This window comes from Drosophila nasuta, chromosome X, assembly GCF_023558535.2.
Source record: "Drosophila nasuta strain 15112-1781.00 chromosome X, ASM2355853v1, whole genome shotgun sequence".
Taxonomy (NCBI): domain Eukaryota; kingdom Metazoa; phylum Arthropoda; class Insecta; order Diptera; family Drosophilidae; genus Drosophila; species Drosophila nasuta.
Window position 1 is genome coordinate 30,524,785 of NC_083459.1, and position 27,389 is coordinate 30,552,173.

The 27,389-nt window shown below is 34.9% G+C and overlaps 1 protein-coding gene across 9 annotated transcripts in view; it reads left to right on the forward strand.

Annotated features, from left to right (window-relative positions):
* Positions 1 to 27,389, forward strand: part of LOC132795059 (uncharacterized) — a 202,433-nt gene that overhangs the window by 139,348 nt on the left and 35,696 nt on the right. The gene's annotated exons all lie outside the window — the stretch shown is intronic.

The following is a 27,389-nucleotide window of genomic DNA, read 5'->3' on the forward strand; positions in this document are numbered from 1 at the left end:
ACGAAGCCGCCGCCGCCGCCGCTTCACAAGTTTGTCTGCACTTCCTGTGCCACGTTCCCTTCCCTCCGGTGTTGGCGGCCTAGTCGCAAAGGTTCTCGCCAGACAGACAAATTGGAAATTGTGTCACGCGACGCGTATCAAAATCAGTTCGCGAAAACTACTCGACGAATTGGGCATGAGGAATCAGAAATCAGTAAACAGAAATCAGTAAACAGAAATCGGTAATCAGTAAACGAAATGGGAATTGATATTTTTATACCCGCTACCCATAGGGTAGAAGGGTATTATAACTTTGTGCCGACAGGAAATGTATGTAACAGGCAGAAGGAGGCATCTCCGACCCTATAAAGTATATTCTTGATCAGCGTCAACAGCCGAGACGATCTAGCCATATCCGTCTGTGTGTCTGTCCGTCTTTTTTATGTTCACAAAAAAAATGCTCATTTCATACCGGTACACCTAATACACTCATTCATAGTAGATTCTGACATACACTGACTGATACATACACACGTGTCGTACTTTTTGTAATAAATTGTCACTGACAAAATAGTCTTATTCAGTTCTCGAAACAGCACAGTGCTTTAATTTGTGAGTGTATTTCTAACATATTTCAGAATTTTTATGAGCACATATGGACAAATACAAAGTGAGATGTTCAGACGAAAGACTATTTTTTTAGTGTAGAGACAGGCACTACAACCATGCCCGCAGTGGGATTCGAACCCACAACTGGATAGATAACATTTTTTGATAGAGAGAGCAGACGAGCCTCTCTACCGATTACACTATCCAGTCGGCGAATGTCTGTCGAATTTAATAGCATTTTGAAATTGAGGTAGGTTGAAAAGGAGTTATAGGCTTGTGTCCAGACTAGTCGAGATTCGAATCTAAAGAGCCTAGAGCCACTGTTAGTTATTGTTATCTTAAAATGTAAAAACCAAAATTTTAAAGTTCAAACTTTTTTAAATAGAGTTTTAACAAGTAAGAAAGCTACAGTTGAGTGTGCTCGACTGTGAAATACCCGCTACCCATTTTGAATAAAAGCAAAATATTACGGTAATAATCTCAAAATATTAAAAATAAATATGCATGTATTTTCGATCAGGATTTGAACTCGAGCACCACCGACCGGGTGGTTAAAAAAAAAGTTTGTACTTCAAGCGGGCTCGAACCCGGGCACCACATCATGCTCGGCTTGCACTCTACCACCTGAGCTATCGCATTGCTTATGAACCCCCTATGCATACAGATGCTAATATAGACGAAAATGTATATACGTATACGCATACATACAATACATACATATGTGACGGTTTTGCTCATACAAAATATTTCAGAAATCACAAACAACATTGTTATTATTGTATATACTAAAATTCGCACGTCTAGCTTTAATATTACTCTTGTTATTAATGATTTGCAAGAGCAGGAGTGGGCGTGGCAAAAATTTGAAACAAACTGCGTGCAAACATAACAAATACTGTCGAAAAAAAATTATAGCTCTATCTCTTATAGTCTCTGAGAGCGATACGAGCGATCTCATTCAAGAACCCATAAATCGGTTGATCATTGAGTCATTTCGTAAAGAGTCGCTGGGTGGCGGGTATCTCACAGTCGAGCACACTCGACTGTAACTTTCTTACTTGTTTGTATTGGTTATTGACATGCGCACATTGTGCTAGTTAAAGTTGAGTTCCCTTTTCAGAGTCTGTCTGCTTGGTTTATTGTTAAATTGTTTAATATTATGTATATATACCTTATTGCACTTGAACCTGAATACCCAGCAACTATGAGTTTAGATTAAATAGGTGGGCCAAGTACTGTTAAACTATAGTTTATATAATGTAATGTTTATGTAAGTTAGGAAGATTTTTCAAGAGGAAGTAAATTTGACAGTTAGTTTGTTGAACTGCAGGTAAAACTAACAGTTAAGAAAGCTACAGTGGAGTATTCTATACTGAGAGATACCCGACACATTTGCAATAAAATCTGATTATAAAAATATAGCACAAAAATACTAATATAATATATACCAAATAGCTACACTTGATATATGGATATTGTCCGAAATTCAAAATATACCATAGAATACATAATATACCATGACTTTCGGTGTTAACTGGTTTCAAGAATTATTTGTTTCATTCGCTTAGTTAATTGCAATTGATTTCTAATTCATAATTTGATTTTTGTTTTAAGTTTACAACAAAAATTAAAAAACTACGTTAACTTAAGCTTCCAGCATTAATAATTAATTCTCTAATTTGAGTTTCAAATGTAAACTATGGCAAGTTGAACTATCCTAATACGAATTTTTATAAGTTTCTCAATGCACTTTTCGCATTGTTCATTTACTTACCTTAGTGCAACGTTTTATGTAATAAATTTTTACATTTCTAGTTTAAAGCTTCTAAAAACTAAAACAAATTCAGCTTAAGTGTGTAAAAAGTTTAATTAGTATTTGAGATTTGTAGTTTTATTGAAAGATATGTATATACTAAAACAATAATTATAGAAACTGAAGTTGCCGTAGTTTTCATTTTTGTAAGATCAAAATATAATTTCCCCTCTATTGGAATTCAGCTTTCAATTCCTTGTAATTGACAGGGTATTTGTGGCATCATCAAACACTCTCACTTTGCGAATGGCGCGCGACCTTCCGACTGTCGATACTCGCATACGAAGTTTGTAGTTTGTAGCTGTTTGTGGTGTGCGGAGTGAGTGTGAGTTTGATTGATACGCGGCGAAACTGCTGAAAGCACCGTTAAACTTTTGCCATTGCCCGCTGACATCTGACATCTGACACTTGGAAACTTGAGGCAGTGAGCCCTGCGGCCCAGCGCGTCTCTTGTTTGTTGTTTGTTGAAATTCTTGCCTCATTAATCGCTCGCAATTAAGCGCCACTTTATTTCCAAATTCACACTATCCATTTCTTTGTTGTTATTTTTGTTTTCTTTTTTTCGTTTGTTTGTGTCTTGATACATTCGCTTTTGATTGTTTTCCATCGCAGCAGCAGCAACACAGACACATTTGTATCCCTTTTGTGGCACAGCAATCGATTGTGATTTGTGTGCTTGGCTGTCTGTGGCACGTGTTCAATGTTGAATGCGACAACTCGCTGCTTGCTTCGCTAAGCTGGCCAAAGTTGGTCACTCGATCCATTGTTCGTTGGCATGAAGGATTGAAATAAGCACGTGACACTAACCTTGGGGGGAAAGCTAAAGCTGGATAACAATCTGGTAAAGTGTTCATTTAAATGCATACGCAATAATTAGGTATTTATTCTCAAAACAAAAGACATAGGCAGCAAACTTGCAGAGGAAATAAAGTACGTTGACACTATGTAAAACTGAGAAGAAATATTGGGAATATTTCATTGAACTATAACATCCAATAGAAACTCTTCCATATAAACGAAAGACTTAGGCAACAAACTTGCCGAGGAAAGAAAATGAGTTGATACTAGTAGAACTGGGATCTAGATAGTTAGAAATATTAGAGATTATTGAATTAAACTTTAAAATCTAGTGGAAATAGTTTCATATAAGTAAAAGACTTAGTCAACAAACTTGCAATGCAATGAGAACAAAAGACTTAGGCAACGAACTTGCACAGAAAACAAAATAAGTTCAACTTTGTGAGTTAGATGAAGATAGAACTATTATAGATTTAATTGAACTGTAGCATCAAATATAAAACTGTTCCATAAAAACGAAAGACTTAGGCAACGAACTTGCTGTTAAGCTATATGAAGTTGAGGCATGGAAAAAAAGTATAATAAACTAAAAAAGAGAAATAGAGAGAGAGAGAGAGAGAGAGAGAGATGAATAATGCACCAAAAATTTGGAGGGAGATATATTATTTAATTTAAATTAATATATTTGATGATAATGATGATATTAATAGTAACAAAAGACTCAGACGACAAAGTTTAATTGGGTAATATGAAAATGACGCTCACAATCAAGTTAAAATGTAGACAGATATATCATTATTCAACTGTGTTATATTAAACATCATTATGAGTACTATATAAACAAAAGACTTAGGTAACGAACTTGCCGAGTTCAGAGCGAAGCAAAAGAATCGTGTGAATAATTATGCAAAAGCAGCCGCAAAAAAAAACAAATGCAAGAAATGATGAGTCGAGGAAAATGGGAAAGCGGATTGCTACACTTGACAAGCCAATAAACTGACCTTAGCTTTATTGAATCGAAAGACTTAAGCAACAAACTTGCAACGAATTGAAATCGGAAACCGTTTTACTATGTTGTATGTGTGTGTTTGTGTTTGTGTTTGCTTTTCAGCTGGCAGGAAACAACTTTTCTTCGCCTATTTTGAAAACGCTTTGGCTTTTGAGCACTGACAAAAATCTAAGCCTTGCACCTGTTTGACTGCTGCTGCTGCTCGCTGCTGTGGCAAGTTGAAAGGCTGCACTGCAGCATGCCGCAGTCAAAGTCATAAATAACTGAAATCTCTATCTGTGCTACCGAATCAGCTGGCAAATGCCACAGGCTGCTGCTGTTGTTGCTGTTGTTGTTGTTGCAGTTGCAGTTGGAGTTGGAGCAACGGCGAGAGTTGAGTTTAGTTTCAGTTTAGCATTAAAGACGAGTCGCAGTTACATATGTGTGTGGTTGACTAGCTAGCTAGCCGATTAGCCAGCCGAGGGGAGCACATTATATAGCACTATATAACATAGACCTTAGACTGAACACACACAGCCACACACACACACAGACAGCGTCGCACTTTAATCTGGTTCTGGGCGCTGAGCGCATTAATTATGCGTTTTCAAGCAGCAAACAATTTTTTTCTATTCTTCGTGCAGCACATGCTTCTTCTTGTATGAATTTCTTGGCACGAGTTGCTTAATTAATTTAATTAATGTTTTTCAAAAGCGACTGCGGCGCTGTTGCTGTTGCTGTTGCTGTTGACGCCACTGATGAGTTCGTTCGTTCGTTCGCTCGTTTTTTTTCCCCCTCTTGGTTATTTTTGTGTTCATCTTTTTGTATTCTAACGGTATCACGAATGCTCATTGAAAAAACTCCAAAGAGAGTGAGAGAGAGGGAGAGAGAGAGAGAGGGAGGGAGAGATAGAATAATGCAACACACGCAACACTTGTGAGTTCACATCGTCTGCTATGATGATTTCCATATAAATATTCAAATAACTTTTGTCGATTTCGATCAATTCGCAATTAGAGAAAAGACCACGAAATTTGGAAATTTGAAAATTTGGCATTTTTGATTTCATTTTGAATACAAAATGCATAAACATTTTCTAATGTTTAATTAAAATTTATGTGATGATGCGACGAAGAAAAAAGAACTTCTGTCCAGCTGAATTAATGAAATTCGATTGAAATTTCCTGCCATTAAAACTTGTCACAACATCTCTCCAAGATCTCCATTTCCATTTTCTAGACTCTTATTTTTTTGTTCGTTTTTGTGTTTATCGTTGAACCCAAGGTTTAAAGTCGACCCCGCTGTGGCACTTGACTTAGCCACAGGGCACAAACACACACACAGAATCGTCATCGAAATCCTAATCGTAATCAAATCATATCTTCTGCTGCTGCTGCTGCTTCTGCTGTTGCATAATGTGAGGCACACAGTGCGTGTGAAAAGCATGCGACGGACGAAGCTGTTGGTCGCTGTCTAGACGCCGTTGGGCGACCTCAAACTGCGAGACAAGTGAAAATTTATTTACACAGATCGTAATCATTCAAAGCGCGTTGAAAGTCTTCGATCAGCAGCGGGAAGAATTCCCAATTGAGAGAGAGAGAGAGAGTGAAGAGTGTGTGCAAGGGACGGGACAGAGTGAGAAAGTTCGAAAACCATGTGAAATTTGGAATTCTATTCAATTTTCAATCTACAATTTAATTTCGCTATTAATAAAAATACTAAATGCAACGATGTAAAGTCATAAAAATCATAGGTAGATAAAATTGAATTTATCAATTCTAGTTTCATACCATTAGAGAAAATGATTAGATATTTAGGATTTAAATGTCTCTCAGAATAATGCACAAAAATATTACAAAGTTAAAATTCGAATTAAATAAAATATTTAAAATAATAGATTGAATTTCAGAATTAGTATAAATATGAAATATGTGTTCCATAATAGGACAGAAAATTCTTAGCTAGAATTGAATCTTTCCTAACTGATATAAATATTTATATTGATATGCTATAAATAAAGTTAAACAAGTAAGAATGCTGCAGTCGAGTGTGCTCGACTGTGAGATACTCTCTACCCCTATTGAATACAAGAAAAAAAAAAGAGTGCGTTATTTATTTTCAAAATATACATATATCGATATATTATTATTCTTAAAATACACGAAATAATTACACCAACAAAATATACCAAAGGTTATATTTGGTATATTCTTAAAATTTACCGAACTATTATACTGCACAAATACTGAAATATACCAAATAATATATTTGGTATATTAATATAGTATTTCATTATTCATAAAATGTACCAAAATAGTATACCACTAAAATACTAAAATATACCAAAATATTTGGTACCTTTTGCATAATTTTTGGTATATCGATGTAGTATTATTCTTAAAATCCACCAAATAATTACACCAAAAAATAAACCAAGGGTTAATTTGGTATATCGATGTAAGATTATTCTTAAAATATACCAAAATAATATACCACAAAAATACTGAAATATACCAAATGCTATATTTGGTTTATTAATATAATATTATTCTTAAAATATACCAATTTAATTTTTTTTTTACCTTTTTACACTAAAATTGATTTGATTGCCAAATTGTTTTGCATAATTTTCGTCTTTCATCCCAAAAACTAAAAATCATCAAATTTCTATCACCAACTGATCTTTATATGTACATATCACTATGAAATGTTATATAAGAATTCCATTGCTATCGATGCGTTGCATTAAAGTGAATGTAGGTCAAGGCGATATACGATTCTGCGAATCGATAACTAATCGATTAATGCGTTTCAACTGCGATATGCATTGATGGCATTTGTCATAATTATCAACTGTCAACAGGCTTGAGTGCAGAAAGCAATAAAAAAGTGGATCGAGTTTTTTTTTTTTTTTTGTGCATTTCAGAGAGATAGAGAAAAATCGATAGGAGAGACTTATTGCAGACATTCATCATAATTATCAATGACAGTCTAATCGAACGATGGACAAGAACACAAAATGCACTGGAGAAGGAAAGCACGACTCGCTCGCTCTCTCTCTCTCTCTTTCGCTCTCCTTCGTTGTGTTCTACTCTATCGATGACCATCAAATTTGTGCATTGTGCAACCGATTTTGCTGCACATAGATGCGGCAAATTTAATTTGTGGCCGCAGCAGCCGAGGGAGGCATACCGTGAATTGTCGCTGCGGCTGCGACTGCGGCTGTGTGGCAAGTTGCAGTTGCAGCATTTGTATTGATTTATGCGCAGGCGGCGCAACATCAAAGTCGCCAAATGGCAAGAGACTAGGCATAGAAAGAGAAGAGAAGAGTAGAGAAGCGAAACGAAGCGAAGAGAGAATTGGACTTTGGGAGTGGGCAATGAAATGCCGAATGACGTGTGTACCACAGCGCGTATGCGTAATGTGCTAGGCAACGATTCACCGCTACAGAGCATTGACACTATCATCATTAACATTATCAGCTCAAGGATGCCACACTGAGAGACAAGGGAGCAAGGCGGGAGGGGGAAGTCGAAGCTGAAGCTGAAGTTGAGCGACTATTGACAGCCGCAGTTAACAAGCGCTTTAGGAAATTTATCTTTCAAGCATCATAAATCATAGAAGCAACCAAAAACAAACGACGTTCGTCTATGTCTATGGGTTATATAACAATTTCGGGAAGGGAACGTCAAAGGGGTGGGACGAGGAAAGGGGAATCGCATCGCACTTGCCATGCTCGCTGACTTAATTACCCAACTGAGACTCTTTGGCGCGTTCGTTCTTCCGCTTTTTTTTTTCTCGCTGCGTCCCTTTCTCGCACTCTGCCTTTAATTGTGTACTTTATAATTACCCAGTGGCACCTCTCGTGCCTCGTGTGGCATATGCCACAAGAAGTTCTACTTCTACTTCGTCTTCTTCTTTTTTTGACTGATTAAGAAAATGATGAAAATGCAGCCAAGCGTCCAAAATGTTGCGTCCAATGCTGATAAACAGCAGCGAACAAGAACAGCAACAACAATTACAACTATATAAGCGTGTGCAGTCAATAAAACCAAAAGAATATATTTATTTTTATGTAGCTTTTAAACTCTGAAACAAAAATAGATTCCAAATATTTTTCAAGTACAATTTAGAACCCAATTCTCTGATGTCAAATTAATATGCAAAGTTGCTCATTAAGAAGACATGCTTCAGATTCTGGCATTTATTATTATTAGATAATCTAAGATAGGGTTCCAAGTCAACTTTATTCATTTAGTATTAATTGTAGCTTACCAAAAATCAAATTTAGGCTTCAATTACTGTTCGTAAACTAAAACAATTTAAAACAACTAGCTTACGATTATTAAGCATTAGATTATATTTACGTATAGCTTTCGAAAATTTTGAGGTTTTAATTACCTATTTTTGTATTTACTCTATTAGGCAAACCATTCTTTGCTTGTTCAAGAATTAATTCAGCACCTTAATCAATTGACTGAAGAATTTAGCTATTTTCTTTCTTTCTCTGTCCGTTTTTCTCTTACTCAGCTGTAACTCTTTTATGCTGTTCGCTTTGTGCATTCATCAATTGCCAATTTGTGCAATTAAATTGCCTTGACATTTGCCTGCTGCGCAGAGACTTAAGCTCTCACAAGGCCACCTTAAGCAGCCCCCCTCTCTCTCTCTCTCTCTCTCTCTCTTTCTGCGCTGTTTGTTGCCCCACCCTGGGGCAGCGACACAGTCGTATATAGCAATAGATATGAGCAGCGTCCAATCATAATTCAGCTGCTTATCGCAGTCATGTGCATCTCTAGTTTCGTTTCGGTTTCGGCCGCATCCCAAAAGGCCGCCAGCTGTTTGTTGGTTGCAAAGTTGCAAGTTGCAAGTTGCGCCATCATCATCATTGTCATCGATCGTAAACTTGCGACAAAATGTCGCGTGCTCTAAACTGCAGTTATGCAACAACTTTACAATGCCTGACAACTCGCTGACAACGGGCCCATAAAATGCTGGGCTTTATAACAATAGCTAAATGTGCAGAGTGTTTGCTATCGATAAATCAGCAGTCGATAAATTTGATAATCGATTATTGTACTCGAATTGTGATCTGCAGAGTGTGCAATCGAGAAATCAGCAAGTCGATAAATTTGTAATCGGTTATAGAGCTCGAATTGTGATCTGCATGGTGTGCGGAGTATCAATCGATAAATTATTAATCGATAAATTGGTAATCGGTTATCGAATTTTAATTATGCTCTAGAGAGTATGCAAGCGATAAATGGGTAGTCGGTTATCGCACTTGAATTGTGTGCTTCAGAGGGTGCGAGGGCGCTATCGATAAATCAGCAAGTCGATAAATTGGTAATCGGTTATCGAACTCAAATTGTGCTTTGCAAAGTGTGTAATCGATAAATCAGCAATCGATGAACTGGTAATCGGTTATAGAGCTCGAATTGTGATCTGCATGATGTGCGGAGTATCAATCGATAAATTATTAATCGATAAATTGGTAATCGGTTATCGAATTTGAATTGTGCCGGCGATAAATCGATAATCGGTTGTCGCACTTGAATTGTGTGCTTCAGAGGGTGCGAGGGCGCTATCGATAAATCAGCAAGTCGATAAATTGGTAATCGGTTATCGAACTAGCATTCGAACTCGAACTTGACTCTGACAAATTGTGCTGCAAATTGTTTGGCAGTCGTGAAAAGCGACGACACCTGATAATAAACGTATTTCGGGGCCATGCAACATGCCTGCCTGCCTGCCTGCCTGCCGCATGCTGCATGCCGCATGCTGCTGCCGCGTGGGTGTTAAATTATAGCCAAAGGCCTGACATTGGCCTCACACTGACAGCTTCAGCTCCAGTTGCAACTCGCGCGCTGATGGACGGCAGGCAACATTCGCGCGTCAATGTCATCAAGATGCAAGCAGCAAGCAGCAAGCAGCAACTTTGGTGCCTTGCGGCATTGCACGTTGCTGTTGCTGCTGCCTGTTGTTGCAACCGGGTTGCACACTCGCGCCCGCCTCCTTCAAGCAGTTAATAATTGTATTTTGCTGCGACTGTGCCACAACTTTGTGTGTGCAGTGGGCGTTGCAGTGGGTTGCTCGTTCACTTTGACACTTTGCAATCGCTTCTACTTCTTCCTCTTCTTCTTCTTCTTCTACTACTGCTTCCCCATTTCGGTGGCGTATACTTAATGCCTGGCATTTATTCGCCGCCGCCTCCTGCTGCTGCTGCTGCTGCTGCTGCTTCTGAGCTTTGGGGACAATCATTAGGCATCGCCACATAATTTGACCAAAAACGGTCGCACACACACACACAGACACATACAGTGCAAAGTCAGAGTCACAGTTGCACAGTCAATAAAACGTTGCAACGTTGGCGGCAAAGATGAGAAAGCAACGCGCGCTCCGATCACCGCCAGCTAAATTAGTTGTCATGGGAATTTATTGTGCCATTTGCCCAGCACAAAGTCCACAGCAGCACAGCAGCACCAACCACTGATGCTGCACCTCACACACACACACACACACACATACACACAGTCAGACATTCAGCATCCAGCATCATCATGGTCATCAAATAAACTTGGCTCCACTTGCATATCAGTCCAAAACAACACAAAGCACGACATTTACTCGAGGGTATTCCAAAGCAAACTCAAACAGCAAGCACACAGAAATCTCAGCACTCTCTCAGTACTTAGTATTTAAAGATACCGAAACGAATGGTTTCACTCGTTAAGAGATTTTATCAGACTATCAAGCATATCATCACAGTAAAAAGCAGTTTGGCAAAGTTTCACAAAATAATTCAAGAGCAACAAATTTAGTAATAATAACAAAATATCACAACAAAAATCACAACATTATGCTTATGTTTTTCACATTGAAACATTGTTCTATTACCAAAATTATATATACTAAAAATACACCAAAAATCACAATATTATGCTTAACGTTTTCACATTAAAACAATCTTTAAAAAAAAAACAATTATTTTCACTTCGCAATACTTGTAAAATACTTCCTTTTAACTGTTCAAAAAATCTATAATTTGTAGAATATTAGTACAGGACTTCACTTTGCTTTACATATACTAAAAAAATACTAAAGATAACAGTACTATATTTAGTATTTTATTACTAACTCCTCAATATATAGCAAAAATAAAAGTACTACATTTCTTATTAAAACTAATTTTTTATTGTAGCACTTTCTAGGGTATCAATTAGTCAAACTAATATATTAAATCGTAACCTGAAAATACCAAATCTTTTGTTAGCAATTTTATCATCTTTATTTGGAATTGGAAATTCCCGAGAATGAATTGAAAAAAAAAATGCAAAGAAAATTTATAGAATGTTTTCCAAATTCGGTTTATTCGATTTTGCTGATATCTCTTTAAAAACGTATGGAATATATTACAAATTTTGCTGCTTGATCAAACGATAATTTAGGCAATTATTTTGAAGTGAAATTTAAAAGGCAAATCAAAATGAATTTATGCAGTCGTTAGCTTCGAAGGATATGAATGTGAAATGCATAGAGATTTGTAGTGATGATGAATTATTATTATTGCTATTAGCCAGACGCAACATTAATTACAGTGGAGCTGCTCTATAAAGAGAGAACACAGAAGTGCACAAATTTTTATGTGTGTGCACGTCGCGTTCATTATAGAGCTGCTCCTCGACTGCAATCAAATCTTAATATCTCGTGTCGAGACGAGACGAGTCTTTCGCTCTCGCTCTCTTGCAACATTGTGTGCGGCCCCCCCCCAGCATCTTGGCATCTCTATGGAAGTGTGAGAGATTCACAGACTCCCAGACTCTGTGGTACAACTAACTCGGAAAAAGTGCAGACGATCATGCGCATGATTAGCCAACAAAATGTGCCAAGTTCTCAGAGTCAAACTAACTCTCCATCTGTCTGCATTTTTCTTTCTTCCTCGTTTTTGCCAATTTGTATTAGAGTTTAATTATGCAAATAATGCGAGATTCGAAGATTCTCAGACAGTGCTTTCTAACTGTCAACTGTCACAAGAATGTGCGTTGTTTTTTTTTTTCATTTCTTCTTCATTTGTCTTGAGGCAATTCATCAGTTCAGTTCATTTCAGTTCAGTTCATCGTAGTTCATCAACAGCATTAGTTTTTTTTTTTTTGGTGTTTTTCGACTGTCGTCGCCATCATCGTAATCTATTATTAAAATGCCATTAGAGCGGTGCAGCAGCCTCTCAGCCTCCCAACGGCAATCGCAATTATTAAATATGTATGTATATGTACATATATTTCGGCATTTCATATATCATCATAGTCTCATATTTCATACATCATATTTCACATTGCCAGCCTCTTGCATAGAAAGCCAGCCCCATAATAAACGTTGTCCAAATATTTGGCGCGCGCACAGCTCGCTCGCATGTCCCCCAAGGGCCCAATACTCTATTCTCTCTCTGGCTACACCAGCCAACTATGTGAACTCTGAACTTCCGCGGCGAAATTTGCTGAAATTTGGCACAGTTGTTTCCAAAATATACATAAACAATTGTATGTTTAGTTCACCTATCTACAATTCATCTTGTTTAATTTATAGAATACTTTTACTTTAAAGCAATAAGTTTTGAAATTCGTAAATATGTTCCTCATATTTCACATTTTCTGGGCAAAAATTAAAAAGTTTTATATTGTCTACAGCTTAATTTGAAGAATAATAATAAATGGAAAATATGTAGACATGGTTTTAAAGAATTTTTGGAAATTTTTAAATATAATTGTGGTATACTTCTAAAGAAGTTAAAGCTAAATGAATGAATGAGATGAAGCTCAAAATATGACTTGCAAATTTTATGCAAGATGAATGAATTCAAGTTGCTAAAAATTACTTAAAAACTATATATTTCTTTGAAATATTCAAAAACTTTAATTAGAAAATGAAATCTACAAATTGTTGTAGGGTATTTTTCATATTCGGCTTTGTAAAGTTTTCTCAGTATTGGCTTCTTTTTGGTTAATTTTCAGCGCGCTTTTCTCATATATTTGTGTAAGGCAATTAAAGTGACCCAAGTGTCAAAATGTTGGGCGCTTTTGTATTTTTCTGTATATATATAAATTGTTGTGGATATATTTATTTTTTAATTTTTTTAGCAAATTAAGACTTTGCATAATCAAGTGCCAAAAAGAAATAAAAGCAAAAAACGTTTGAAAAAATAAAAATGGGCCTTTGACCATTAAACACAATTAAGTTTTCAGCATTTCCCTGCTGTCAGTCTGCTGTCTCACTCACTCTCCCTCTCTCTCTATTTCTTTCTGTCTCTCTGGTCTCGTTTGCACTGTGGCGAAATTAACAGTTCATTAGCTAAAGCTCTGGCAAATATTTTACTTCTTGCAACCAATTAATGCCCCCCTTTGGGGCACAACCTGCAGGCAACGAACGCAAAGTGACGGCCCATTGATGATGTATGTTTTACTATAGACCACAAGAGAGGAAAGAGTGAAGCAGAAGAGGGCAGAAGAGGGCAGAAGAGGGCAGAAGAGGAGGGGAGATAGACCTCCCTGTGTCGACTATCGAAAGCCGTTATATAAATCTATTCACGCCAATTATTTGAGCTGTGAAACTGGCCCCAGGTTTTTCTTAATGATATTTCGCTTCGCCTCCTCTCCAAGTGTCAACAACTCAGCGAGTCGGACAGCTAAAGCCAAATGAAGCGCTGATAAGGTCAATTCTTTGGTTTGAATAGAATTTTTTAGTGAATGTGCAGAATTCAATTGTGATTTCTGCTGCAATTCTTACCGTAAATTTGCAAATTTGTAGAGTTAAATATTTATTTCAAGAAAAAGTTAAATTCAACTTTTTTCTGATGCATGATGTGAGTGCATATCTATTTTAACTTTTATACCCGCTACCCATAGGGTAGAAGGGTATTATAACATTGTGCCGACAGTAAATGTATGTAACAGGTAGAACGAGGCATCTCCGACCCTATAAAGTATATATATTCTTGATCAGCGTCAACAGCCGAGACGATCTAGCCATGTCCGTCTGTGTGTCTGTCCGTCCGTCCGTATGAAACACTGGATCTCAGAGACTATAAGAAATAGAGCTATAATTTTTTTCGACGGCATTTGTTATGTTTGCACGCAGATCAAGTTTGTTTCAAATTTTTGCCACGCCCCCTTCCGCCCCCGCAATTCAAAAAAAGTCGAATAACAAGCGTAATTTTAAAGCTTGAGTTACGAATTTTGGTATATACAGTAATAACTATAGTAGTTATGATTCCTACAAATTTGGTTGCGATCAGATAATAATTGTCGAAGTTATTAAAGAAATACTTTTGTATGGGCAAAAACGCCTACTTACTAGAGGTCTTAGTTGCTTTGGCTGCCAATCTGGTATATTGTGCCGTCTATGGTATATTTGGATTACGGTACTATGTCGTATTTTGCAGTATACTTGGTATATTTTGAGAAAATACCGCAAAATATATTTCTTTTATTCAAAATGGGTAGCGGGTATCTCACAGTCGAGTACACTCGACTGTAGCTTTCTTACTTGTTTTTTATGATTTCAAAACTTCTTTCAATTAATTTGTCTCTCGGAACTTTCGGAAATTTGTTCAATTTTTAAAAACTTATTTAGAAAAATATTGGCTTAAGCAAAATATGAAACTTTTTCAGCTGTCGGTTTTTTTTTTTCTATTTTCTATTCGTTTAAATTTAAAGAATTCTATGTCAATATGGAAAAAAAAACAAAGAAAAAACATTTATTCATTCAGTAAATTAATATTTAAAAGCTAATGGGCTAGACTTGTTTAAGAACTTGATATGATTTTTGTGTCTGATATTTGATCATAGATTGTCACACTTTCATTTAAACAAAGAGAATCGAAGGCGGGTGGGGATTGGAAATTTCGAAGGAAGCGTGCACAATCTAAAAGTTTGCAAACACAATCTGATAATTTGCAATCGATGAGTGGATTAACATAATCATCTTTAAACATTTTCGCGTAGATCCATTAAATTGGCATTAAGTTCGCGAGAAAATGTCGGATACACATAAATGTTTATATGACACCATAAAATGCTAAATCGTCGAGCTAGAAAACCAATCGGGTTAAAAAAAAAATCAAATGCCTTAAATATTATTGAATATGCATGTCGCATAAATTGAAACCAGTTAAACAAAACAAAACAAAAAAAAAAAAGCTAAAATACCTGTCGCGAGTTGTATAAATAGATGATGTAGTTCATAATTTTGTTTGGGCAACTGTAAACTGAACTGGATTATGAGAGGCAGAAAAAGATAAATACACAGATAAAGTAACTAGAATATCAAATTAAAACGAATAAAATGAATTAAATTTGCAGTTAAAAAGTTTGCAAACATTGTTAATTAACAAATTGTTTCAAAACATTAATATAGTGATATAGAAATTGCACTTATTTGTTTCTTATGGTTTATTTTGTATTGTATAGTATATTTCAAATATAGTAGTATAAATTGTAGTACATTTTAGAATTTTTGGTATATCAATTTTGATAATTTTAAGTTTAATACCGTACTATTTTGCATCATTACTTCTTTTAGAGGCTATCTGGTATATTTTTACTATATGGTATACTTAGCATGTAGTGATATGACTTTTGGTATATTTTGCTATTACTTTTTTTTTTTAGAAATTTTCACATTTTTTTAGAGTCCATATTTCAAATATAGTTATTTCTTATGGTTTATTTTGCATTGTATGGTATATTTCAAATATAGTAGTATACATTTTAGTATATTTTAGAATTTTTGGTATATCAATTTTGATATTTGTTTGTATAAGTTGAATATCGTACTATTTTACATCATTACTTCTTTTAGATGCTATATGGTATATTTTTGTAGTATATGGTATATTTAGCATGTAGTGACATGGCTTTTGGTATATTTTTGGTATTTTTGGAAGCAAATTTGCTTTTTAAAAATTTGCACTTTTAGATTCCATATGGTATATTCCACATTGTATGGTATATTTTAAATATAGTATAGATTTTGGTATATTTTAGTATTTTTGGTATATTAATTTTTATATATTTTAACGATAATGCCGCACTGTTTAGTGTTTCCGCTTCTTTACGAGACTATACTGTATAGTTTTACTGTATGGCATATTTAACATTTAATAGTATGACTTTTGGTATATTTGAGTATTTTTTTGGTATATAAACTTTGTATAAAAAGGTGTAGAAAAGGTGTAGCGACTGTTGCTTTCCTAGTTATCTTTAATTTGTAGACAACTGTAAACTAAACGCGATTAAACGCGATGTGGGGCAGGAAAAGATAAAAAATACAAATACAGATACTGATATGGTATCTACAAGATTGTAGGCGTCTTGTGCCGTTGACATTGCATACCAGCAGGCGCTGACTGGGCCCAGTTCTTGGCCAACAGACTGGCTAATTGGCATGCGTCGTCGTCGTCGTCTGTTGCCTGTCAGTCCAGGAATTTGTGCGCCCAAATTGGCAGCTATTGTGGCTGGAGGAGCTGACCTACTTTGGCGCCACTGCGCTTTTGGCTAAACTCCAAAAACAGTCAACGCGAAACGTATCTGCCAGATACTTTTCGCAAGTTTTTTTTGCTTTGCACATTGCGTTTCTCGCTTTTTGATGCCACACTGACAAATTATACAAATACACATTGTTGCCTGCTTGCTTCTCGCTTCTCTCTTTCTTCGACAAAAAACACGAAGCAAAAAAAGAAAAAAAGAAAAATACAAAAATACAAAAATAGCGTTGCCCAAAAAGGTTTCGAGGCAATTTTCATATTGCAACTTTTATGCCTGCTGCTGTCCGTTTTCGAGCGTTTAACTGATAATTGATTGATTTATTGCTTTATTGTTTGCTAAACAAAATCCAATCGCATCGCATCGTATCGCATTGATCGCTTTTGAGATAAACAAAAGCCCAACCTCTTGTGTCATGTACTAAATAAAATACATACAAGTCTCTTTCTTTCTCTCTCTCTCTCTCTTCGCTTTTTTTTCTTAATGCCGAAGGACATTCATCTGATCTGGCAAACAAGGCAACGATCAAGATCAACATCAGCCTGACTTCAACAAAGCAATGTAGATAATCATTTTGTTTCGCTTAGAATAGCAAATCAACGCATCGAAATGAAGACATTATCAGCTGATAGCTGGCGTATTTGATAAATCGTATTTTGTGACATCAAACTTAATTAAGAAATCATCAAAATCTGGCACAAAAAAAAAGCCAAAAAAGAAAGCTACATAATTAGCAGCAATTAGAAGCGTATACAAAAATAACTTCAAGCATAACATTTCTATTATTTTTGCAAATGAATTGTGTTGTGCAACAAGAAGGCCAAGCATTTGGATATACATATAACACGTAAGTGCTTTGTTGTGCTTTTGTTGTTTGTGGCAAAAGCAATTTGCATGCAACTTGTGCCGCATTACGAGGCGATTAACAACAGTTAAGCAAAAAAAGCAACTTTGCAATGTCAATTGGCAAAGAAATTAAAATAACAAGCAGCAGCAGCAGCAGATGCAGATGCAAAAATGATAATACAAAATTGATTTGCAAATTGATCGATCGATGGCGAGCGCACTTTATATAAACACAGCACACCGGAACCCAGAGCGTGGCATAATCATGCAAATGTGTCGCCCAGCTTCGCAAATGAGGCATTAAATTGAAATTGTGGCAATCTTTCTCTCACTCTCTCACTCTAAAGGTAACATCCTGCCTGCCACAAATGTGCGGAAGCGAGCTGCTGCACGCAGCGGAAGTGCGGAAGTCTTTGTTGCAATATGCGAAATTAAAATGCAATTAAACAATATGAGAAAAAAACAACGCACATTTAAATTATAAACAGCTGAAGAGAACACACAGTGAGAAAGAGATAGAAAGAGAGAGAGATAGAGTTAAGTTGCACCAACAGCCATCAGCCAAGCAGTTGCGGTTCCTTGTTAATTGATTATGCAAGTGGCGCATTTGGTTTTGTGTAAACAAGAATTTTAATAACTCAATCAACATAAATTGACGACATCGTCGCATAAAAACAGCAACAACAAAAATACAACTAAAAAAAAAAAAATATAATTGAAAAACTGCCAAGCTGCAACGCCACAAAGTTGGGCAACTGACGAGAAAGATACTCTAAAAATACGTTTCTTTCATTTCGAGAAAAAGAAAATTTCAAAGCGAATCTGGAATTTAAGCGATTTGCAAGCAAGTTTTCAAACATTGCTACATGATAAATTGTTGTGAAACATTAATATAGTATAATAAGAGAGGAATGACACCAGAGAAATGACGACCATTTGGTATATTCTGTACTTTTTGGTATTATAAAATATTGTGTATAACTTTTGTTATATTTTTGTATTTCTTAATATATTTATTTGGTATATTTTGCATATAGAAATTGTACTTCTCTTTGCGACAATTTGGTATTACGTACTTTATGCTCTACTTTTTGAGTCTAGTGGTATGATTTTTGATATATTTTGGTATATTAATGTGGTATATTTGGACTTTAGAAATTTCACTTAATTTACAGATAATCTGGTATATGTTTGTACATTACCATTATGTATTAAATGTACTTAAAATGTTTTACTATAACTTTTGGTATATTTTAGTATTTTTGGTGAATCAATTTTTTGTAATTATGTACTCTATGGTCTACTTTTTGAGTCTAGTGTCTAGTCTATAGAAATTTCACTTAATTTACAGATAATCTGGTATATATTTGTACATAATGCTTTACTTAAAATGTTTTACTATAACTTTTGGTATATTTTAGTATTTTAGGTGAATCAATTTTGGTATATTTTAACGATAATAAAGACTATCTTGTATATTTTGTACTCTATGGTACATTTAAAACAAAGTGGTATAACTTTAGATATATTTTATTTTAGTATTTTTGGTATATAAAAGTTGTAAATTTTGTTGATTATACCGCACTTTTTTGCACATTATATGGTATATTTTTTTACTATATTTAACATGGAGTAGTATGGCTTTTGGTATATTTTGGTAATTTATTGGTATACAAATTTTGTACATTTCCAAACGGGAAGCGAGTGTAGATTTCCTACTTGTCCTTAATCTTGTTCTCAAATGTTAGTATTTGATTGGTATATTATTTTTGATATATTTTAACGAGATAATATCATACTGTTATGTTTTTTACTATAGCTTCCTACTTGTCTTTATTCTTCTTTTCGCAAAATGTTGTATACTCTAGTGACTTGAAGTGTATTATAGTTAAAAGAAAACATATGCTAAAAGCAAAGATGCAGCAAGAAATGATGGCAATTTGGCCAGCCTCAAATTGTGACTTGCTACGTTTGCAGGTTGCTGCAAGTTGCAAGTTGCAAGTTGTAAGAGTGGCTTCTAGATAGCAGCAGCTAATAGCTGAAGCTGAAGTTGGAGTTGTAGCTGTAGCTGTAGCTGAAGTTGAAGCTGGTGCCAATTTGATGGCCATCACTTGGACTGACTGTCAAACGCATGCCAACAACAGTTTAGTGCAACAATTAGCAACACATTTTCGCCAAAGTGCCACAGACAGAGGCAAGTCAAAACGAAGCGAGCAGACGAGCAGACAGACAGACAGACAGACAGACGGACAGACAGCAGGACAGACAGTTGAAACAGAAACAGACTGAAGGACTGAAAGACAGAGGGACATTCACTCAAGAGAAAGAGACATAAAAACAGAGAGAGAGAGAGAAAGAGAGAGAAGCAGAACCAGAACCAGAACTACAACAACACACATACACACACTCTTTTGGGGCAGTGCTAAGGCTAAGTGCTTGCTTACCTGGTTCGTTCTTAATCAAGCGTTAATTTGCTGGCCAAGAGACAAGCGCAAATATGCAACACTGTTGCTGCCTTGCTCTTCCAACGCGCCTAGAGATGGCCCATGGACAATATAAAATGCAGCATTTTATTTTATGTTAAACAATCACCTCTCCAGTTAAACAAATATCTGCTGAAAAGACTGCCACAGAGATTTTAATTTGAATACACGTTCAAGACTGCAATTGAAAACAATTAGTTATCGATAACAAATATAAAAAACTTCATGGAATGGAAATGAAGCTAGCTTTACAATGTTGCAGATTGCATTGATATTTATCTAGTATTTAGGGTATATAGTATTTTTATACCCGCTACCCATAGGGTAGAAGGGTTTTATAACTTTATGCCGGCAGGAAATGTATGTAACAGGTAGAAAGAGGCATCTCCGACCCTATAAAGTATATATATTCTTGATCAGCGTCAACAGCCGAGACGATCTAGCCATTTCCGTCCGTCCGTCTGTCCGTCTGTGCGTATGAAACACTGGATCTCAGAGACTATAAGAGATAGAGCTATAATTTTTTTTCGACAGCATTTGTTATGTTTGCAGGCAGATCAAGTTTGTTTCAAATTTTTGCCACGCCCACTTCCGCCCCTGCAAATCAAAAAAAATCGAATAACAAGCCTAGTCGACACACTCGACTGTAAATTTCTTACTTGTTTTGTATTTCTCTATTTGCTCAAAATACACAGAAAAATTTGGGCAAAGGCAAATATTTCTTATCAACTTTATTTTGACTATCAAATAGTCAGCTGATTTGCAATTCCTTTAAGATTTATTTATTCCTTAATTAAATTTTATTTAAGATTAATTTTATCTTTATTGTGCTTTTCCGTAATTTATAATCTGTATAAACTATCGCTTAAAATTCCTTCTCCCATAAAGTTGGCAAAGTGTCATCTCAATTTGATTTTGTTCCTTGTCTGCACTTTTGCAGTTGCGCCAAGCTGAGGATTTGGGCTTCAAATTGGCTACACGTGTTTGCTATTTGTCACACTGTTAAACATTTGTTGTGCCTATCTCTCTGACTGCGAGTGTGTGTGTGTGTGAGTGTGTTGCAATTTGGCTGCGTCCCAGTTAGTTAGTGGCTAAGCAGTGTGCTTACAAATTGAATTTATGGCCAAGATCAACGGCTAAAAAGTAAAACCGAAAATTGTTTTTAATAGCCATTATAATAATTATAGACTGTGATGGATTTTATAATGTAACGCTCGTAAAAATTAATTAAAAGCGCACTAAAAGAGCGAGCGCGGGGAGAATAGAAAGAAAGAAATACAAACGTTGAATAAAAAAAAAAAAATGATGATAAGGAGTTAGAGTGAAGAAGAAGAAGGTTCAACAACCCGATGAAGAGAAGTTAACCAAGTTATCAATTCAGCATAAATACACACACTGCACACACTACACAATGTGTGTGTTTGCAGAACATTTACTCAAAACCCCAAAGAGAGAGAAAGAGACAAAGAGAGACCCAGATAAGTGAGCCAGATAGAGATGGCAATAACGAGAGATAAATAGATAGAAAGACGTCAGTTTGGCACTTAAACGAAGGCCCACAAAATATCGGTAAAACATAATAAATTTGATGACAAGCTTTTGTTCATTTTATTGCTATTATTATTTCTGATATCGCAGTCGCAGTTGACGAATATTTTGATTTACATTTCGATTTCGAGTGTTGGACTCTCTGAACAATAAAAATCAGGACTATTGTCTGGCAATCTAAGTCAATACACCCATCACACACAATAGACTCTCAAACTCAAACCTAAAGAAAAAAAAAAAAAAAAAAGGCAAAAACAAAAACCAAAACCCGGACTGCTATTTCTGTGTGTTGTGTGTGCCACACGTTGACAATTAAAACCGTTACCAAATACTTGACTAGTTGGTCGTTGATCGGCGCGCAGACAAAACAAAAAAACAAAGCGACAACAAGAACAATAACAATGACGATAAAAACCTATTGTTGAAGCATTTATTTATTTTTATATTTGTTTTTTTTTCGCAAATAAATGATAGCAATTTTTGTGTGTGCTGTGAATTAATTTGCATTCGTGAGAGAAAGAGACACCGAGAAAGTCGCGTTTGATAAAATGTTTGGATGATAAAGCGATTGCAATTATACAAAACGATCTCGCAACTTAAGTGCCCCCCTACGTAATGCTTATTACATAGTAAAAAAAAGAAAACCAACAAGAGAATTGTGAAAATAGCCGACAAATATTTTTCACTAAAATTCAGTGTAAAAATCTCAACAAAGAAAGCAGGAGTTAAATCATTTTTGTGTGTTTTTTAATAGTCAACTTTAATAGCAATATAATTTACGAAAATCCCCTGCGAAGAAAGCAGGAGTTATTATAGATACTATAATGAAAAGAAATGAAAATAAGAAAAAAAATGAATAATGAAACCCGCTTAATATGTTTTTAATCTCAGAGTAAGTCTGTCTATAACATTAGCATGTATTAACAATTTGATAACTGGTAAAAGCATTCATTTCTATAATACATTTAGATAGCTGCTATTTTTATGAATTAAAAATGCTGTTCCATATATTAGATGACAAATTAAAAATGTAAATGACTTAGGTAAATATTGCAATTAATTATGAAATCATTTATCTTTCAAGTAATGCAAAAATAATCACTAATTAACATAAAATGCTAGATTCTGAAATAAATTTGCTTAATTCGCTGATGTTATCACAAATCAACTTGGCAATTGTGAAATAATTGAGACGCTTTAGCACAACGAACTACTGTAACTTGAGTAGATAAGTAGATGAGAGGCGATAAAAATCATTTAGTTTACATGTTTTGGGTTAGCCAGATGGCATCGATAGGCTAACGATGTCACACAATAATTTATCAACAAATGGGAGTCGAGTGTGCTCGACCTTGAGATACCCGCTACTGGTTTGCATTCGAAACTAAGTTGAGCGATTATTTTTTTTGACAAAATACTAAAAGATACCAATATATATATATTTTCTATATCGATATACTATTACATTATATATTACAAGATATACTGTAGAGTCCATAATATACCATAAAGTACAAAATATACTAGATTGTTATCTTCTGTCTAGCTGCTTATAAAATATATCAAATTATTATAAATTATAGTGCATACTACAAAATATACTGTAAAGTCCAAAATATCTCATAATGTACAAAATATAGTAAATTGTCAACTTCTGTCTAGTTTACAAAATATACCAAATTATACCAATTCATATTCAGTATATCGATATACTACTACATTTAATGCTGCAAAAAATATCATAAAGAACAAAATATATATTATATCATCTTCTGCCTAACTTTTGAAGGGTCTGAAATATACATATAATTTTATAAAATATACCAAATTATTATACCGAGAGCATACTGAAATATACCAAAATGTATATTTAGTATATCCTTAGTGCCCAAAATATTCCATAAATAACAAAATATAGTAAAATGTCAGCTTCTGTCTAGCTTGTGTAGCCTCTGAGATGTAAATACTTAGTTGTTTACAAAATATACCAAATTATTATACAAACAAAATACTGAAATATACTACAATTCATATTTTGCTTATCGATATAATACTACACTTTATGCTGCAAAAAATATACCAAATTATTATACCGAGAGCATACTGAAATATACCAAAATGTATATCCGTAGTGTCTAAAATATACCATAAAGTACAAAATATACTGGACTGTCATCTTCTATCTAGACATGACTTTATCGGGTATTTTGCATACCCTTCTACCTCTTTGAGTGACGGGTATAAAAAACGTGCTCTGTAAGCTGTGAAGAATTCGAGTGGAAGCTTCGCGCCGGCTCGGCTTTGCATAATGCCAGGCAAACACTAAAGACTGGCTAATTTATTGGGCCAAATATTAGCATCGGCTGTCACAGATGCCAACACACAATTTTAGCCGGACTTGGACTTGGACTTGGTCTTGATCTTGGCGTGAAGTTAATGCCGTTGCCAAAGACAGAGACAGAGACAGAGACTGAGAGACGGACAACTGTTGAAATTGTATGCGAATGAAATACGTTTAAAAAACCTTTGAAATATTTATCAATAGATAAAAAGAAAGAGTGAGACAGAGGAAGGGATAAAAAGAAAGACAGAGACAGTGGAAGGGATAGATAGAGAGAGAGAGAGAGAGAGAGAGAGAATGTCGAAAGAGATTTAGCAAAGCGATAAAGAATCAAAAGTGTTGTCGCTGTCGCTAAGTCTTAAATATGCGTCAATGAAGTTAATAAAAATGTTAACAAGCACGTCTTAAGCTATTGTTATTCCTGCTTCTGCTTCTGCTGCCAAGGTGAAGAACAAAATTTCGGGAGTTCTAAGAGCTGACAAAAAACGACAGAAAATCAAAGATGATAAAGAGAAGAGTCAAAAGGAATAAAGTTGAAGTCTGTCACATGTGCAATTGGTTCAATAAAATTAATGAGAGAACAGATTAGGAATTTTATAAATGTTGAAAATAGAAACAAAAATACAGGTGAATGCAATTAAATTCAATTCATTAAAATAATTTAGAATTGTACAAATTGTATAATTGCTTTTTATTTTAATCATTTTATAGTAATTCAATTAAAAGTTCAAAAATTAAGAAAATATTATAGAAGAGTGCGATCAAATGTAATTAAAGAAAAGAAGAATTTCTAACTTATTCTTTCTTTCTTTTTTTCTTGACTTACATGACATATTGTCATAAATTAGAAAATTAATCTATATTAATAATTGCAAAGAGTTAATACAAATCATTATTTTAAGTTAAACAAAATTTCATATATAGAAAAATTGAAACCAGTTGCGAACAAACGCATCTTCAGGAGCTCTTGTGAACTATCCTAATATGTGAGCTGCAACTTGACTCATTTGCATAGTTAATTTGTCAAAAGTCGAAAAAATAAATAAACTTTCTATGAAGCAGGGCATTTAAGTGGATATATTTCTACTATTTGTGGATGTCGATGTCGATGTTGATGTCGATGTCGATTGCCGGCACCTTTCACTCGGCGTTTAAACAACAACATAGAGACAGAGAGAACGACATAAACTCAAATTATCAGCCATAAATATCAATATAAAGCAAGTGTTTAAAGTAGCCCAAAATATAAAAAAAAAACCTTAAACATATAAATAAAATAAAGATCGTGAGAAAGGAACGCGTGCGACCAAGCCCAAGACTGAAGACTGATAGATAGATAGATGAAAGACTTTAGTCAGCTCTCAGTTCATTGATGAAATACGAGTGCAACTTGGACATTTTGAGAGCAAACTAAAAGAACAAGACAATCGACTGCAGTTATCATGAAAACTGAAGTTGAAATATGGCCAAAAAAAAAAGCAGCAAAAGAAGAGGTGAAGAGAAGAGATGGAGATGGAGAAAAAAGGTTCTTTCATTCACACTTCGAATGGGGCGCTTTGGGGCACAATTAAGATACATAAATTGCTGTGAATATATCTATTTATTCCGATATATTCAGAAAACATTCACACACACACACACACACACAACACTCACTCTGCGGCCTCCTATCCATTCATATTCATGTTGAAGGCGGAGTAGTGGGAACTCCTCCTCTAAAATTCAAACCAGATACTTTTACTGGAATTTTGAATTGGATTTGAAGGTGTCAAATGCAACTATGATTTAGTTGGAAATAAAGAGGAGACAGATCATTTTAATCATAACTAACGGTACATTTTTGTTTAGCTCTTTACTATATTTATTGATGTACGAGAAATTAAAGGAGGAGGAACAAAATTTGGCAGAATGAAATGTTATCGTTAGAAAATGCATTTAAAAATCTTTATTTATTACTGATATAACAAGTAAAGAATTTATTCCTTAGATCATTATATTACCAAACATTATGTTATTTTGGGAATTAAAATGAAGTAATACATAATTTTGAAAAAATATGCTCAAGACAAAAAATATAAAATATGCTGATAATTTGATTTTGATAATTAAACTTTTTGAACACTTACAACATTGAAATGAAAATGGAGGAAGAGTATTGGAAGTATTGGTTTATTCCACAACCAACTAAAAACATTGACAATGATATAATATTAAGTATTTTTGAAAATTAGCTCAGAAATAATGCAGATTTTGTGAGGAGTATTGATTTATTACACAACCAACATTGGAAATGAAATAATATTAATGGGAATCATTTTCAGATTTGTTGATTTTCAAATAATTTGAATTGCTTCTAGAAGCGTTTTTCAACTTTTAAATGATAAAAAGGAAATGTCAAAGATTTTCTATCGTTAATCAAATTGGAGTAAAGTGAATGTTTGGGCATTGAAATAAAAGGAAAACTTTGAAAAAGAAATGCAGATGAAATTGAAAAATTGACAACGCACCAAATGCAATTGATTTGTGAAGATCAAACTGCACATTGAGTTTCAGATTCAGATTCAGCTTAAAGATTCAGATTAAGAATAAGCTTAGGATTTACTTAGTCCAAGATTAAGTTGTTTTTAGTGGGGTGAGGCTAATAATTTATAATCTTTGTTAGGTGTGAATAATGTGTTTCAACTGTTTAAACTAAGATGTTGTTGTTTTCTGTCTCTCTCTCTATCTCTTTCTCTCTTTGGTTGGGTGAGAAATGTTTTGATTTCGAACAAACAAACGCCACAGGAGTTGCACAGCAGCAGCAACTCCCTTCCCCTCCCCTCCCCTCCCTTCCACTCTTGGATCGATTGGCCTTTCAAAAATATTCAAATTAGTGTGTGTGTCGATGGCAGTTTTGAAATACGAACGTGTATTTATTAGCGATTAAGTATCAAACATAAATATACATATTGACTCTTTTTTTTTGTCTGTTCTCAAGATGAAGTTAATGTCGAAGTTGAGACTTCAACTTCAACTGCTGGGGCATAGATTAGAATTAGGAATTTACTGTGAAATTATGCAAATCGTTGCTAACAAATTTTCGAAAGTGTCAAAAGCACTAAGAACCAAGAACTTTGCCTGCTTCTCTGACTCTGACTCTGACTCTGACTTACTGACTGAGTGAGTGAGTGAGTGGACGGACTCTCTTAGAATCTGAGATAGTTCTTCTCCAACGAACTGAACACGAAACTGATATCTTTATCTGTCGTGCGTCTCGTTAGCAATGCCCCCAAAACTTATTAGACAGTGGAAGGTGTGAAAAGCCACAGCAACATTTGAGTATGTATGTGAGTGTGTAAATGATTCTTCATTCGATTCGATTCGATTCGATTCGAATCGATTCGTTACGATTCGTTTCGATTCATTGGCGCGCGCTAAAGTTCAACACTCGTCTCGTCTCGTCTCGCAGATG